The sequence below is a fragment of the Lactuca virosa genome, chromosome 5 (assembly GCF_052849685.1).
Source record: "Lactuca virosa cultivar CGN04683 chromosome 5, Lactuca_virosa_CGN04683_v6, whole genome shotgun sequence".
In the NCBI taxonomy this organism is placed as follows: domain Eukaryota; kingdom Viridiplantae; phylum Streptophyta; class Magnoliopsida; order Asterales; family Asteraceae; genus Lactuca; species Lactuca virosa.
In genome coordinates, this window is record NC_136430.1 from 318,879,091 (window position 1) to 318,892,171 (window position 13,081).

Sequence of the window (13,081 nt, forward strand, 5' to 3'; positions counted from 1 at the left end):
TTATTTAATGGAATCAATAAGGAAAAATATTTAAGCCATTCTAGAAATCATATAATCTGACCAGAATCCCCTTGGTTATATTCTTACCAAAAATGAAAAGTTTGAAGATTTATTTCAACTATTTACTATTTATTTCTATTTTCCTAAGATTAAATACCCATGAATCCAAAAATCGGACTCCACTGTTTGACAATCACTTTTGACATTTTCCTAGCTCATATACATTTTATATCAGTTGTACAAAAAGATTGATAATTTTTCTTAACTGTTTTGTATTTTTCACGATTTTATGATGATTTCACTGAATTAAATGATGGAAAAAGAGTTAAACTTGTCTAAAATTCAAGAAAACTTACCAAGTGATTTTACCTTACTGTGGAACCAAAAATAAAAAAATTTGGTGAATTTTCCTTATTGTTTACCATATATTTCTATTTTTATGTCAAATAATGCACATAAATTGTAAAATCGAGTTTTACTATTCAAAAATAACATTTAATATTTTTCCTAACCTCTAGACACTGTATAACAGTGTCAAAAAAGTTCTAAGAAATTGTCATAATCATTACTATTTTCCAAGATTTTCTGATTATTCAAGGAATTAAGATGGTGAAAAATTGTTATATAAATCAAAATTTCAAGAAAATTTATCTTAAGTTCATTGACTTCAGTTAAAACTGAAATACAAAGTTTGGAAAATTTTAGAACTAATTTGATTTAGTTTTTGAAAATTTAGTATTTTAATCATCTTTTAAAATGTCAAATTTGAACATTTCAAACATCGAAAATTTCAACTTAAATTGTTATTTAACAAATTGATACATGAAATTCTGAATTTTTTTAGAAAAATATTGTAATTTATTCAAAATTAAACTTTTGACACATTATTGGTATAATTCTATTCTATATGATAAGTATACTAGTATTAGATTTCAACTAGAGACTCACTAGTGTGTAACATCTGAAACGTCCCATTTTTACAACCAAAGATTTTCATTTTATTTAAGTAGAGCTTCCCATTTATAAACCCATTTAAAAAAAAATCGTTTATTTCAAATACATTTGTTGAAATCAGAGTAAATTAAAGTGCAAAATCTTCATTGTTGCTAATGAATGTGTATAATCAGGCATTCGCTTTCCCATGACGACCAACAATACCCAAAATAATAAACAGTTGAGTAAGCACAAAGCTTAGTGAGTTTCCTCTAAAATACTAGCACACACATATATAACAACATATACCGGGTCCACAGCTTGAAAGACTGGATTACCCTTGAGCCCACAATATGAGTCTGGCATGCCAATTGGGCCTTCAGCTCATATTTGGAATGCTCCCGAGCCCTCAGTATGATTCTGGCATGCAATCGGTCCCTCAGCTCATATCTGGAATGCTCTCGAGCCCTCAATATGAGTCTGGCATGCCAATCGGCCCCTCAGCTCATATCTCGAATGCACCCGGGTTTGTTGGCAACAACACAAAGCAGTACAATCTAAACCCAACATAATATGTCGACATATAATCAATCGGGATCAAGTATGCACATAATACAGGCAAACAACAATCATACAGGTCACTACCACCTACTAGTCCTCTCATAGCACACAGTCCCGCTATCAGCTAACCTCTATGGAATGCGTAACCATAAGTACCCAGATGTGAGATAGCCACCCGAAAGATGATCCTACTCTAGAGCCACAACCAAACGAGGAACATGCAAGAAAGCCTAGATCAAGAGTTCTTAGGCTATCCTACTTGACTACATACAGTCTCTACGGAAATCCACTAGATGACAACCAGCAAGTACAGTAAACATATAGTTCTACAGATCACTACCACATAACAACAAACTATATACCAACATACAAATCTAACATATCACTACCGCAAAACTGTTGGGTTTTGGTATACTACAACATCCTATGGTGCACATACAACCCTAAATACCTTGGATCTATGTTTTCACTAATTATACATGCAATGATGTTTCCAAGGTATTAAGCCTATAACTAGCATGCAATTGACAAATACCATCCAAGATACTAGTTAGGGTAACATACCTTTTATGTAGCTTGAAGTCTTGATGTATTTTGCCTTAAGAGCTTAGCACCAAAAGTATGAATGCCTCAAATGGCTCACAACTCACGTAGGACAAAGGTGGCTCTTGAGAGAGAATCTCCATGGACCAAAAACACCTCCATGAACTCTAAGTACAACAAAGTCTTACAAGTGGCGATTTTGGCTATGGAGTGACTTATTTATATGTAGGATTCCAAGGGTCATGGGTATAACCCAAATCCATACCCATGGGTATTATGATCCATGGTTCATGTGGCCCAACTCTTTATGTGTCCACACATAAACTTTGTCCAACATGGATCATAACCCCAACACATATAAATATAACTAATTACCATAATTAGTCCCCATAGATATAATTAGTCTCTTTTGATCACTAAATTAATTCCAAATTAATTCTTGATCAATACTAATTAAAACATATGATTTCATATTAATATATTAGAACTTATAATATATTAATAAATCATATATAACCTTCTCTCAAGAGTCCATCCTAACAAATTGTCTTGGTGTTATGCAACCCAAATGGACCATGCTACTCTCGGGTCGAGTACATACCAATAATAGTTATGGGCTTAGACATCTAATCCAATAGTCTCCCACTAGGATAAGTCTAAAACTATTATTGCAAGTAAGACTCCAATACCTGACTAGCAATCGTAGCTCTTAAAGTTGTTGTCGAACTCTGACCTAGTCAATAACGTGTCCATTAGATAAGGGATCATATACTCCTCCATTCTAGATATCATATGGACTGAGACATTGATTAAAATCATTCTTTCTGTCCATCTGTTGTTTCCCGATTCCTGATTTATGAATACCGACTAATTGAACAAATCAAATCAGTCCAGGCCCGGCCGAGCACTTAGGTTTTTCATCACTAACTCATCGAGGTGCCCACAAATATCACTTTTATCCATATGGGGTAAAAGGAACGAATAAACTTCGACCCAAATGCTCGCTTGTACTCACTCATCAAATTACACACAACGATACGTTTTGTAACATCCAATTTACTGGTGCGTTTACATATGTCAATGTGCAACTGACTTGCAACTACAACTCACATGTCTCTGTTTGAATAATATACGATATTATCGTCTCATGATCAGTCGTGATAAAATCCATGAAGTGATTCAAATGAGCGTGGGTTTAATCCAATACTCGAATCTTATTCCAGGAGCACTCATGAATACTTCAGCTATGTCTAGGCCACCTAGACAAAACTACAGACCTATTCATGACAGTCTTGCCTCAATACCTACTTACAAAGTATGATCGACTATGGACGGTTTGAATAACCTAGTTATTCGGGAAGTCAAAACATGCAAAGTGAAACACAAGAATAAAACTAATCCTATATGGCCCCAATACGTGTGAGAGTAAATAAAACACCATTTATTTAATCACCATATTGATTACTCATCATTCATTGTATAATGTTTCAAATAATCAACTTTATATTTGAATTAAAACAATAATTATGCCATGCACCAAGCATGCACACTATGTTTACCTATGGTCCTTTCTTTGTGGAATAGATCAATTGAAAACATTTCAATGATGCTCATTTCACAATTCCAAATCCTCATTGTAAATGTAAGAATACAAGATTCTTTGCCATTTACCGAAATCTGTTAGATTCTAAACTTATATGCATTGATCCTCTTGCAATGAATATGCACAAAAGTCACAAAGACTCGGCTACAGACATTACAAGGTATTCCAATGGAGAGCAATTGCATGGAAATGAAGTCTCACATTCCAAGTACATTCCTTTGAACATCCTTCTTGCATTAAGTTTTCTAATCTTACACATATTTGAAGAAGAACTTCCACCTATGGAAACATTTCCATATTCCCATTTTGACTATCACTTCTGAACAAGAGTTGCCTCTTTTCAGAATATGTCAATATGGTCCTTCCAAAATTTAACACTATACTTCCAACTGTGCATGAGCAACCAATCTTTGGTAAACCTCAGATTGTACTCGACAATTGCTTAATAATTTTAGTCATATCCAGTTCTATTCCTTTTTTCCCTCTTAATGCCCTAGGCATTTGGAAAAATTAGAACGGATGAATATTATAACACATGTAATCGATCCTATATCCAAAGCATATGGGACACGATTCATGATGTCTCACATAAAGACATGATACTAGACTAGTCTTTTGCTATAATACTTCTATTTCTATTTGTCATGTTCTCATAGTTCGAATTATGAAAAGGGATGTCGTGAACATAATCAAATTTTAGAACGCAAATAATGTAATCATGACTAAATTTGATTAAAGACTCACAATCTAAGCTTTTAGAATTGGAATGAAGTATAATTTCCTCTCCCTTAATTATAGAAAAACAACTTTTCAAACCCTACAAAGTACACTTCGGACGTTGAAACTTATGTTTTCTATAATTAACATTGCTAACTTGTAATACTTAACATAATAATCATGCTCCCACTAACATGATAATTATTAGCATAACACTTACGCTCCCACTAGCTTTGACATGTATCCAGAAATCAGTTGGACTTCTAGAAATCAATACTTTATTGACTTTCATTACCAAAGTTCAGGTTTCTGATACGAGATGCTTCGATAAGACTTTATCTAAGCTTCCCAAAATCATACACCTTTCCTTAGATAGCTCACATGTGTGTCTAAACAATTTTTGAACTATGAAAAGGGATGTCGTAATCATAGTTTCAAATGTTTAGACCTTTGCCATTGCTCACAATTCGAATTATGAAAAGGGATGCCGTAATCATAATTGAATTTGAGAATGCAAATATCACAATTTCTATCTTCTTAAAATCTTCTTAGTGAAAGCGTTTCCTCACCATCATTTTCATGAATCGAAGAGAAACCTTATGACACTTAGATTTTATGGTATATGTGTTCCTATCCATATGAATTTGTCAAAAACATAACCACAAGAGGAGGTTAGTGACAAATCCAAACTCATATGGACTGAACTCGTTCAATCTTAACTTCTTGCCACCTGGCAGCATAAGGACTTACCATTGCTTCCAAGTAGTTATGCAAACAACTGAGAACTCATATAACTCACATGCATAGTCAACTTTAACTGGAATGGGCACGGAAACAAGAATATGTCAACACGATAGGCTATAAATCTCAAGTCGTGTGCTAGTGATAAACAATACCCTTGATTAGTTCTTGAAACTTTTCAAGATCTTTAAGACTCTCACGGACCTCTTGACATATAAGATTCTATTGTCAATAATCATTCCTTGACAAAGCAAATATTCAAGAGTTAGTTCAGATTGTTATCAAGACAAACACTTCACACAATTGGCCTTTGTTGGTCTTTGTTTTATCCAAAACATCACAACTCACCAATTTTAAATGTACAATATTAGATAACAATTTACTCTACATTTGATAAGTGTTTTAAACCTTCTTAACATTATGTTACTCAAGGCTCGATCTTGGAGTATTACTCTAAGACTCAATTTTGGAACGAAGTATGATTCATCTTTTGATTTAACCATTTCAACAATTCACAATTCCTCTTCTTAGTCAAACAATTGCACTAAGATGTCCTTATAGGATCAATTGTGATCTGGTTTTTCATAATCATTAAGATGATCATAAAACATGATACTGAAGTACTCTGCCATCTTTTCAGATTGGAGAAACTTTTATCTTTCTGCCTAATTTGATTCTTGTCATTCGTCCTGCCATACATTGAAAGTTTTCCAATGTTTCAGAATTATACTTAAACTTGTAAGCACAACCATATTTACTAAACTTTAGTAAATCATGACGAATAACCTTATCGTTCTTTGTGGTGGACCTGATCAGCGCACAACCAAGCGTACCCGATCTCCTAGTCCTTCACTTGACTCACATATACACGCGAACAAGGAATTAGTCTTAATTTCCAAAGATGAAAATTCTCATTCATCATACAATACCTGTTGCATGATTCCAAGTTTCTATCCAACTGAAACTTGGGTGATGAGAATCTTTCCTTATTTGGTAAATTATGACACTACCACAAACGAAAGAATCAAATGCATTTTCCAATATTGCTATCAATGGAATCATATAAACAACAATTTTCACAAATCCCATTGTAAGGATACTTAAAATAAATAAAATCAAAAAATTTCCTTTTATTTAAAAAATTGCGGAAAAACTTATCCTTACAATGCAAACACATATGAAAACTATGTTGTTATCTATTCCTAAGTAATCTATCATAACTCTTAAGCAGCAGCTCAAAATTCTGATCTTCGAATCATGCGATCGAAATCCATCTTCGCGTTCAGAATCAGCTTACTCTTCTTTTAAGTTCCCTTTCATTTTTTCGATTCTACAAAACATCAAAATGCGACCTAGTCACATCATGTATTAAGAATCTCCAAATAGGAACTTAATAGAGTTAGATAGTGGACTTACCTGAAGTAGAATCATACACTCTGACTTTACCATCCTTATAATCTTTCAGGTAAACAGGCAGCTTCGCAACCAATGCCCCTTCCTTTGGCAATAAAAACATATGGACTCTTTAGTAATGGTACATGGGACTACCTCAGACTTATCCTTTCTCTTTACCATTTGGTCAACCGGGTTGACTATGGCCGATCCCTTTCCATTAGGAAGAGAAGACTTTTCTGGACTTCCAATGTTTCCATTGTCAATGTCCATGAAAGTTTGGGAAGTAGATATTCCAATCAAATTTGCTTTACCAGTGCTCCAAACCATTGCAGATTCAGCAGCAACAAGCAAATAGGTAAGATCATTAAGGGTCATGTCGTGGTCTGTCACATAGCAGTCCTTAATGAACTCACTATATGACTCGGAAAGCGATTGAAGAATCCAGTTAACAGTCAACTTCCTTGAGACTTCGACACCCAACTCTCCCAGCTTGTCAATATGAGACTTCATCTCCAAGATGTGAGTACATATAGACACTAATTGCCAATAGGGATTGAGTGACGTTGAACTATTCAAGAACTTGTGGGTTAGGGAGAATAATTAGAGGAGGTGGAGGAAGTGAAGTATGATTTCCAGTCCCATTAACGCACAACAAAGGGATTAATCTTTCACCTTGATCGCCATTTGGGATATCATCTTCATTAGGAAAGCTTTATCTTAAAGGATAAGGAAGACCATAGTTTTCATAACTAGACATCTATGAGGGAGAATTTCAAGTTTAGTTGATTTAAGTCCTTAATATAACACCCAATATGAAATATTAAGGCTAGGACCCAACACAACATTTTATAACTTGGAAGAGGGACGCCGTAATCCAAGCTACAAAATATTTGAAGGTAGGTATATGACGATTTACCAATTTCCACAATGAAAAAACGAAATTTAACATTAGGTTTAAAATGAATTGAAACTCCTAGATCTTTTGAGATTCATTGAACTATTCAATGGCATGTTAAAATCTCGATTGTGCCCTTCAAGTTTATGACTGGGATGCCGAGGATCACAAACAAGGAGTGAATAACCATGCAAATTAACTTGGTACACTTAATGTTACAACCACCTAATCAATGTGTCCGTTAACCACACACGCTCCATTGATCTATGATTAACATCAAGTTACCCTTTGCCACACATTGTAAGTCCCAGATTAGTGTGCTGGTTAACCACACACGCTCCACTAACGACTTAACAAGGTGCAAAGTGCAATTTCATGGGTTAGTACCAAATTCACATTTTCCTAAGTAACTAAGATTGGGAATTTATAAGTGTTTAGTTACTTAGTATTTATCATTATACTTTTAATGAAGGGGGAATTAATGTCATGTCCTACCCGTTCGGCTAATGACCCTCCACCAGTCAACGAAGCGGTGGGTGGGAGTGGACACCCATTAAACTGTCATTTTATAGGCAGTAACCTTATACCCCCCTTATAGACCGACTTCGTGAATGAGGCCTACTAACGGTAAGACTGAACTTACTCTTATACATATATATAAATATTAAACCTATAATAGTATAATAGTATAAGGGTTGAATTTTAAACTATTAAAATTTTAAGGATTGGAATTAAAGTATACATGGGGGGTAACTTTACAAATTCCAAAACTTGAGGGCAAGTTTTGAACAACTCAAAAACTTTTGGTTTCCATAACTTATGAGTTTAAAGTAGTTTAATGAAAAAACTCTTCAAGTTCCATAACTTGAGGACAAGTTATGGAAGACTTTAAAAACTTTAAAAAATGAGACTCTTCATTTCCATAACTTATGGAAATTTTATGAGTTTTAAAATTCATAAATGAGACTTTTCATATAACTTGAGGACAAGTTACAAAAACACATATTATGAACAACTTTTAGATCAATTTGGATCGAAAACCAATTATCACAAAATTTTTCTATTAATCTAAACTAACTCACAAAAACTAGATAATTCATATCATCAATCTTCAAGAAATTAGCATAAACATATAAACTAATACAAATCTTGAAATTATGACAATTATCTTTTAATTGGATGAGAATCATCATTACCATGATAACAAAATCAAATTTGATGAACAAAAACACTTTGTGGTAATGATTCTAGTACAAAACAGGCCAAAAAACTCGAATATATGTTGTTAGGGGCTCCAACTCGTCGAGTGCAAGAACTAACTAGACGAGTTGGATGAGTTTACACATGGACTCGTCGAGTACCTCAATGGACTCGTCGATTCCCCTGTCCAGACAACAAAAAATTTGATTTTTCAGCTTTTTTCAGCAAGTAGCATCTAATATAATTTGAAAGCAACCTGGCTCTGATATCACTGTTGGGTTTTGGTATACTACAACATCCTATGGTGCACATACAACCCTAAATACCTTGGATCTATGTTTTCACTAATTATACATGCAATGATGTTTCCAAGGTATTAAGCCTATAACTAGCATGCAATTGACAAATACCATACAAGATACTAGTTAGGGTAACATACCTTTTATGTAGCTTGAAGTCTTCATGTATTTGGCCTTAAGATCTTAGCACCAAAAGTATGAATGCCTCAAATGGCTCACAACTCACCTAGGACAAAGGTGGCTCTTGAGAGAGAATCTCCATGCACCAAAAACACATCCATGAACGCCAAGTACAACAAAATCTTACAAGTGGCGATTTTGGCTATGGAGTGACCTATTTATATGTAGGATTCCAAGGGTCATTGGTATAACCCAAATCCATACCCATGGGTATTATGATCCATGGTTCATGTGGCCCAACTCTTTATGTGTCCACACATAAACTTGGTCAAACATGGATCATAAGCCCAACACATATAAATATAACCAATTACCATAATTAGTCCCCATAGATATAATTAGTCTCTTTTGAGCACTAAATTAATTCCAAATTAATTCTTGATCAATACTAATTAAAACATATGATTTCATATTAATATATTAGAATTTATAATATATTAATAAAGCATATATAACCTTCTCTCAAGAGTCCATCCTAACAAATTGTCCTGGTGTTATGCAACCCAAATGGACCATGCTACTCTCGGGTCGAGTAAATACCAATAATAGTTATGGGCTTAAACATCTAATCCAACAATAACAAGATCTTATATTCCAGGATACATATCTAACAGATCACTACATCATAGCAACATACTAAGTATCAAAAATCCAGGGAATGCATAACCGTATATACTCAGAGGTGATATAGGCACCCGGACAGGTGATCCTACTCCAGAACCACAACCAAACGAGGAATAGGTAAAAGAGTCTAGATTAAGAGTCCTCAGCCTATCCTACATGACTATATAAAGACCATAAGGCATCCCTCTAGTAACTGATAATCAAAACTAGTGGGCCGACATAGGTGCCTTCTCAGCACTCCTTGCTCCCGCGAATCCACAAACACCAGAACAAGATAGAATCTCAATCAATAGCCCGAAATCCTCAATTTTGACCAAAAGTCAAACTTGGTCAAAAAGTCAACGGTTAACGATCAGCGAAAATCAACGGTCAGTAGACCCTCACGACGTGACCATCTATGGCTCACGTCGTGAGTCAATGTAGGACAAAATAATCGACTATCACGACCCTCACGACGTGACATGCATCTCCTCACGTCGTAAGATCAGTCTGGAAGCCATTTTGATCCTAAAACTTCTTAATCAATTAAACCACTAATCCATCTTCTCTAGCAGGCTTCCTAACACTCCAAGGATCATAAAAATCGACGCTTTAAGGTCTTGTATGTCCAATACAAGACTTGGGCTCAAACTAGGTCATTCATGGAGAAAAAGAAGTTAAATTCTCATGCATGAACTCCAACATCATTCAAACTTCAGATCCATAACATAAAAGAAGCAAGGGACCCTAAGGACTCATAAAGTTGCCAACTTTATGGATTCCCAACACTCCAACTCTTAAGATCTTGGATAAATATGCATGAAACCTTAGATCTAGCAACAAGGAAACATAAAGCTTGGATCTTGGTTACTTACATTGGTCCAGGAGTGTAGCTAAAGATTGCAAATGAAGCTTCCAAGCTGCAACTATACTTTCATGATGATCTCTTCCTCTTCAAGGTTCCAAAACTCCACCAATAAGAGGACGAAGGAGGTTGTTTAGAAACCCTAAAATGCGATTTATGGGGTTTAAATACAAAGGGAAACCCTAAAAGATCATGGGCTTGGGTTGCAGCCTACCTCACGTTGTGAGCCCGATTTAAACAAGAATCTTCATTTAACCACTCCTCACGTTGTGACCCTTCTATGGCTTACGTCGTGAGCCTTGGTTTTACCCCAAAACCAAGCCTTGACTCCTCGAAATCCGAAATCGATCAAATACGGAAAACCAGGTTTTACGGCAGTAGGGCGTGTGGAACATAGTTCAATGCATCATTAGCATCCTCACAAAGAATTGTGAGTATTCACAGCCCTTACTTTTGGTTTTACGTTTTAGGGTGGAAAAGCATCTCCATATTCAATTATGTTCGTTGTATCCCATTTATCTTGTATCAAACTGATTGTTACATTTTCATGTATATGAATGCCATTGTGATTCATGAGGCCTTATCGTGGTTAATGTAACAACCCGATATTTCGAATCAATGTAACGAATCCAAAGTCGAGTTTGGTAACCTATCTTAATATAATAGGAATAACGTCAAAAATGAAATGTTCAAAAATCTCAATGTGAATGTACTAAGTGGTAGATATCGTATCAAGGTTTTCAAAAATATAAAGAACACAAAAATCCGAGTTATAACGAAGAAGTTATGACCAATCGAAAATCCGCAACAAAACCGGCAAAACACTGTTAAGCGTAAAACGCGAAATTTCAATCAAATATTATTTAGCCTTAGGTATCTAAATGAAAGTCGTAGATATCATTAAACCGTAAACATATATAAAAAGAATGTCCAAATCTGACTTCGTATGAGGAAGTTATGATTTTTCTAAGTTTCGGATATAACAGTAGACAGCTAAAAACTCGAAATAAAGATCGAGCGACTTTTAGCCAATGCAACTTAACCAGATTCGAAGATCTCAACAATAGTAGTTCAACGGTAAAAAGACAGACAAAATCGGACGTCGGATGAAGAAGTTATGGATTTTTAACGGACTTTTCCAGTCCCGGCGTATTAAAAATATAATATTCAAAATAAATTCAAAATTAGCCGACGGAGTCTAAACGAAGTAGAGCATAATCTCACCTACGTGTGCATATATAGAATGTCGAAATCGGAGCTCGTACGTGAAAGTTACGGATTTTACAATTTCGGGACACAAAATCCGAGGCTGTCAGGCAGCTCACGACGTGAGCCAGAAGCTCACGACGTGAGCCTGTGATTGATGGGTTCCAGAGCTGGCAGCAGACGTCGCGTCCATGGAAGAGGATAAGATCGAGCTCACGACGTGAGCAAGCCCATGCTCACGACGTGAGACCCCAAATCACAGCCTATAAATAGAACCCAAGGGGTTCCGGGTTTAATGCTCAATTCCTCTGTTTCTCGTGCTTATGCTCTGCGTTTAACCCCGCGAAGCCATCCCGGTTTTCATATCCAAGTCCCGAAGTAAGCTTTACGCTCCCGAGATTCCCGAGAATCCCGAGAAATCAGCTTTCTCCAGTCGAAGTTCTGCTCGATCTTTGTCTCACCTTCTTCAAGCTACCACTTCAACCAAGTGAGTTCATACCCCTATCACTACACTTTCAAATACTTTTAAATATGTGACTTAATTGAGAACATGTGAGTCAATCGTCTTCACCATACCTGTCAAGGTACCACTAGAAAGCCCTGTTTTATAACCAGAGTCTCTGTTGTGAGAACGTGATACGTGTGTATAGATCTATACGAGACTGATGATCCTGCGCCCTGACTGTTAGCTACAGTCCGCGGGGTGACAAATATCATATCGCTTCGACGCCTGAAGAACGTCGCCGCAGGCAAATCCATCATAGTACGGTTATGAAAACTCACAGGATAGATAATTATTATGGTATTTATGTTTTTGTGGGAAAAGTAATATTACAATTATTTTTACGCGAAATTACAAACTTCTTATAGTTTTGTTTACTAATAAAACTATGCATCATTATTTTAAGTATGACATATTTACTTACAAAATCATAGTCTTGGACATTTGACTCTACTCCTCACTGTTAGGAAAATATAGGTTTTTCCTGGTTCGATACATTCATTCTATACAAACAAAGATTCATAACTCCTTTTATGAGAAAATATCGGATTTTCTGGAAAACAAACACAAATTTTCGAATGGCATACATTTATACAAATATATACTTCTGAACTCACCAACTTAAATGTTGACACTTTTTCTTTGAAATAACTTGTATTCTCAGGAAATCGCTAAACCAGGTTAGCAACTGCTTTTAGGGACTAATGCTCTGGCGTTAGTAATATCTTTTGCAACATCATATTGTATTTGACTTTTGACACATGTAATACAACAATCATGTAAGCTTTTCAAATATATATTATGGTGGTGTGTACTTTCTTTACTATTCAATTGTTAT